Below are 6045 nucleotides of genomic sequence, written 5' to 3' on the forward strand. Positions count from 1 at the left end.
GACGTTCGATAACTGCAAGTCATTTAACTGCAATGCTTTTGAACTGCAATTCAATAGTTGCAACAGTTTTGCAGTTATCGGACCGCTAAACTTCAAACAGATGTCAAACTCAATGACAGTTGCACTGCGCTGCACATTTAGATGCACTTTTATTACATTCATTTCATTTAATTTATTTAGTTAACATCTAAACAGATAACACTGAATCAACAATTTGACGCCACAATACACGGTTCGAGGCCGCATCTCTCTATCCTCGGAAACGCCCCACGCTCGCCAAGTCGTTCTGCACCTGGTGTGCCCATCTCGCTCGCTGCGCTCCACGCCGTCTCGTACCTGCCGGATCGGAAGCGAACACCATCTTTGCAGGGTTGCTGTCCGACATTCTTGCAACATGTCCTGCCCATCGTACCCTTCCGGCTTTAGCTACCTTCTGGATACTGGGTTCGCCGTAGAGTTGGGCGAGCTCATGGTTCATTCTTCGCCGCCACACACCGTCTTCTTCCATACCGCCAAAGATGGTCCTAAGCACCCGTCTCTCGAATACTCCGAGTGCTTGCAAGTCCTCCTCGAGCATTGTCCATGTTTCATGTCCGTAGAGGACAACCGGTCTTATAAGCGTCTTGTACTTGACACATTTGGTGCGGTGGCGAATCTTTTTCGACCGCAGTTTCTTCTGGAGCCCGTAGTAGGCCCGACTTCCACAGATGATGCGCCTTCGTATTTCACGACTAACGTTGTTGTCAGCCGTTAGCAAGGATCCGAGGTAGACGAATTCCTCAACCACCTCGAAGGTATCCCCGTCTATCGTAACACTGCTTCCCAGGCGGACCCTGTCGCGCTCGGTTCCGCCCACAAGCATGTACTTTGTCTTTGACGCATTCACCACCAGTCCAACTTTTGTTGCTTCACGTTTCAGGCGGGTGTATAGTTCTGCCAGCTTTGCAAATGTTCGGCCGACAATGTCCATGTCATCCGCGAAACAAATAAATTGACTGGATCTGTTGAAAATCGTACCCCGGCTGTTACACCCGGCTCTCCGCATGACACCTTCTAGCGCAATGTTGAACAACAGGCACGAAAGTCCATCACCTTGTCTTAGTCCCCGGCGCGATTCAAACGAACTGGAGTGTTCGCCCGAAATCTTCACACAGTTTTGCACACCATCCACCGTTGCTTTGATCAGTCTGGTAAGCTTCGCAGGGAAGCTGTTCTCGTCCATAATTTCCCATAGCTCTACGCGGTCTATACTGTCGTATGCCGCCTTGAAATCAACGAACAGATGGTGCGTTGGGACCTGGTATTCACGGCATTTTTGAAGGATTTGCCGTACAGTAAAGATCTGGTCCGTTGTCGAGCGGCCGTCAACGAAGCCGGCTTGATAACTTCCCACGAACTCGTTCACTAATGGTGACAGACGACGGAAGATGATCTGGGATATCACTTTGTAGGCGGCATTAAGGATGGTGATTGCTCGAAAGTTTTCTTGTAGATGGGGCATATAACCCCTTCCTTCCACTCCTCCGGTAGCTGTTCGGTATCCCAGATTCTGACTATCACTTTGTGCAGGCAAGTGGCCAGCTTTTCCGGGCCCATCTTGATGAGCTCAGCTCCGATACCATCTTTACCAGCTGCTTTATTGGTCTTTAGCTGTTGAATGGCATCCTTAACTTCCCTCAAGGTGGGGGCTGGTTGGCTTCCATCGTCCGCTGAACTGACGTTGTCATTACCTCCGCTGCCTTGACTTTCACTGCCTGTACTCTCAGCGCCATTCAGATGTTCCTCGTAGTGCTGCTTCCGCCTTTCGATCACCACACGTTCGTCCGTCAAGATGCTTCCATCCTTATCCCGGCACATTTCGGCTCGCGGCACGAAGCCTTTGTGGGATGCGTTGAGCATCTGATAGAACTTGCGTGTATCTTGAGAACGGCACAGCTGTTCCATCTCATCGCACTCCGCTTCTTCCAGGCGGCGTTTCTTCTCCTGAAAAAGGCTGGTCTGCTGTCTCCGCTTCCGTCTATAACGTTCCACGTTCTGCCGGGTACCTTGCTGCAGCGCGACCGCCCGTGCTGCGTCCTTCTCCTCCAGAATCTGTCTGCACTCTTCGTCGAACCAATCGTTCCGTCGACTTCGACCCATATACCCGACGTTGTTCTCCGCTGCGTCGTTAATGGCTGCTTTGACTGTATTCCAGCAGTCCTCGAGAGGGGCCCCATCGAGCTCACCCTCTTCCGGCAACGCTGCCTCGAGATGCTGCGCGTATGCAGGGGCGACATCAGGTTGCTTCAGTCGCTCTAGGTCGTACCGCGGCGGTCGTCGGTACCAAACATTGTTGATGACGGATAGTTTTGGACGCAGTTTAACCATCACCAGATAGTGGTCAGAGTCGATGTTAGCGCCACGATATGTCCTGACGTCGATAATGTCGGAGAAGTGCCGTCCATCAATCAGAACGTGGTCGATTTGTGATTCTATCTGCAGTGGTGATCTCCAGGTGTACCGATACGGGAGGCTGTGTTGGAAGTAGGTGCTGCGAATGGCCATATTCTTGGAGGCGGCGAAATCAATTAGTCGTAGGCCGTTTTCGTTCGTCAGCCGGTGAGCACTGAACTTTCCAATAGTCGGTCTAAACTCCTCCTCTTGGCCAACCTGAGAGTTCAAATCTCCTACGATGATTTTGACGTCGTGGCTTGGGCAGCTGTCGTACTCACGTTCCAGCTGCGCGTAGAATGCGTCCTTATCATCATCAGTGCTTCCGGAGTGTGGGCTATGGACGTTGATTATGCAGAAGTTGAAGTACCGGCCTTTGATCCTCAACTTGCACATTCTTTCATTGATCGGCCACCACCCGATCACGCGCCATTACATATCGCCCATCACTGTGAAAGCTGTTCCCAGCTCGTGTGTGTTGCTGCAGCTTTGGTAGATGGTATGATTACCTCTAAACGTTCGCACCATTGATCCCTTCCAACAAACCTCCTGCAGCGCTACGATGCCGAATCCACGGTCCTTGAGCACATCGGCGAGTATGCGTGTGCTCCCGATGAAGTTGAGAGATTTGCAGTTCTACGAACCGAGTTTCCAATCGCTAGTCCCTTTTCGTCGCAGTGGTCTTCGCCGATGGTACGGTCCGTACTCTCTTGTTGATTGTTCGTTGCTTAAAATTTTTTAAAGGCTGGCTTGCAGGGCCTGACACCAAACCCCCTAAATTTCAGGAGGACCATTCCTCCTTATTTCCGGTGGACCATGGTGCACAGTTTCACTTAGAGTCCCTCGCTGGCACTCGGACGATGATCAGCCGCCCCTAACATGGAGAACAGACGCTGTTGTGAGCCGATCCTGACATGGAGAACAGACGCTCAATACGATTTGCACCTCCGGAGAGGAGCAAACCCCCCCTTCCCTGTCAGCATACGACCATAGTTCCCACCGGGGTTGGTTACCCGATCTTCCCTAAGGTTGCTCGTATCCCGGCCAGCACCGCGGGGAGGTAGGGATAGGAGTTGCTGGGTAAGAGGCTAAGGACCGCGAGATGGGGTCTATTTTATTCCTTCAGGTACGCGAAGTACCAATGGTACGCTTTACCCAGCATTTGCCGTGCCGTGTTTTTATTACATCTGACGTCGATTGACAACCGTTTGACGTCTAGAATGCGTTGCAGTTATCGAACGGCATTCGTTAACTGAAAAGTAAACATTTTGCAGTTATCGAACGGCTACTGTATAGCCGAAAAGGCGAAATATAGTGCTAATGGTTACCTGGGATTGTTGTTAAATATACCATGTGCAGCTGTAAACATTGTAGTAGATGTTACTATGCGCATTAACAATAACATAATATTAACAACAAATATTTTTATTTCGGCTCAGAGTAAATGATTTATGGGGATTTATGTTTGTTTTCATTTTATTTTTTCATTCTCTCTGGTTGAATATTTTATATTTCACATTAAATTAGAATATTTCATTGCTGTGGAGGAGAGGCTATAGAGTACCTACATTAGGGTCTCGCCGACATTTCTCACCAACACGAACGCAGGTTCGTGGTTGCAAACAAGCCCATTTGATTTTGCCGTGACAGCTGCTCGTGGTTGCAAACAAACTCAGTAAAAGTGTGAGTGAAACGTGCGTGTACGTACACGATCGCTGAAAGCCTAATTTAAAATCTACATAATCACAGAATTTTATTTCTATTTGATACGGATCCTGTTAAAATTGCTGCTCCTCTGCGGCTTTAAATTTAAATTAAAGGCCATCTTACACCTCGGGAAAATTTTTCTCCGGATTTTGATCCCCGTGCATTTTAAATGTGGCCGGGATTTTGATTTTCCGTGCCCAAATCCCGAAAACATCGCATATGCAAAAATGCATGAGGAAAACATCCGCGGACCAAATTCCCGAGGTGTGAGGCTACCTTAAGGCTCGATGCCCACGTAGCGTCATTTCAACGCAGAGTGCACGTGGCGTCAAAAAGACGCAGGTGTGCACCGGGAAAAAGCGGTAACGCAGCGTCACCACGCCGATGTACACCAGCGTTATTTTAACGCTGCGTGCACGTGACGTTAAAAAACCGCTACGTGAGCATCGGCCCTAAGGCTGCCTTACACCTCGGGAAAATTTTCCGCCGGATTTTGATCCCCGTGCATTTTAAATGGGCCGGGATTTTGATTTTCCGTGCCCAAATCCCGAAAACATCGCATATGAAAAATGCATGGGGGAAAAATCCGCGGACCAAATTCCCGAGGTGTAAGGTGGCCTTTAAGGTATTCTTAATTCGGAATTTTCCGGATTAAAAAGTATCAACACCCATTTAAACACATTATGCCGTCAGTTTTCAAATTTTATGCTGTGATTTTGTTTTGGTTCATTTGAATGGATTTGATAGTCGGATTAACGAGAAAAACCCCGATAAAGGTAGCCTCACACCTCGGGAATTTAGTCCGCGGATTTTTTCCCCATGCATTTTTACATATGCGATGTTTTCGGGATTTTGGCACGGAAAATCAAAATCCCGGCCCCATTTGAAATGCACGGGGACCAAAATCCGGCGGAAAATTTTCCCGAGGTGTAAGGTACACTCAGAAATATAATAATTCTAGAATAGTATAAAAACAAATCGGTTTTTATATTTTTGATGTTTATTCTAGGCATAGTTTAAATAATAATCTTCTCAAGTTTATCATTTAATCTTTAATCTAATTCTGCAAAATTATTCAACAAGTGCATTAGTTTGTTTGAAATTGCAGTGAACGCCTTTTTTTTCTTATCTGCTCAAAATAAAATGGCCAAAAAATCCGGGACTAAGGATAAGTTTCGGCAGTTGGCAACTGCCAAGCCTCGACCACAGATGGAGAGAAACGGACGGATTTACGATGTTGTAGGTAACAAACATTTTTAATCGTTTTCCGAAGAAAATTTCGCTTATTGTGCACTATTGGCCATCGATTTCAGATGATGACACTTTGGTTCCGATACCCTTCCTTCCGGACACAACATTCAATATCGAATTCTTATACCACGCATTATGGATACACGATGCAAGGTCTTACCGGACGTGAAAAGCAAGAGCTTCTTGTTGAACGTATTTGACACACCAGGGCATGTCCTTCTAGTGGACGCAGCAAAAGGAGTGTCCTCAAGCTCAAGCATACATTACCGGTTCCTTACATGAAATTCAACAATATCGGAATATATGAGTCGCTGAAAATCATTTAGATGATAAGCAATTGATAATTTGTATTTCGAAGTCCGTCGGTGCCTGCATTGCTTCTGTAGGATCTTTCACCGAATCACTAAAAACATTTTTAATTGCGACTGTTTTGCTCATCGAGAATAAATATTTTTTTGCGAGTTTTTCTATCCTGTTTTTGTTTTGTTTTTGGAAATGATGAATGGTTTCAATAAACCAGAACAAAAGTTGGCCAAGAATACTAATTTCAATAGCTCCACACTATACTATTCTCATATAAATGAAAGTTATACTAACCAAGTATAACCAGATCATAAACGAAGTTGGGGTCAACCAGGCGAATAGCCTATTAGAATG

This window comes from Armigeres subalbatus, chromosome 3 (assembly GCF_024139115.2).
Source record: "Armigeres subalbatus isolate Guangzhou_Male chromosome 3, GZ_Asu_2, whole genome shotgun sequence".
Lineage (NCBI taxonomy): Eukaryota > Metazoa > Arthropoda > Insecta > Diptera > Culicidae > Armigeres > Armigeres subalbatus.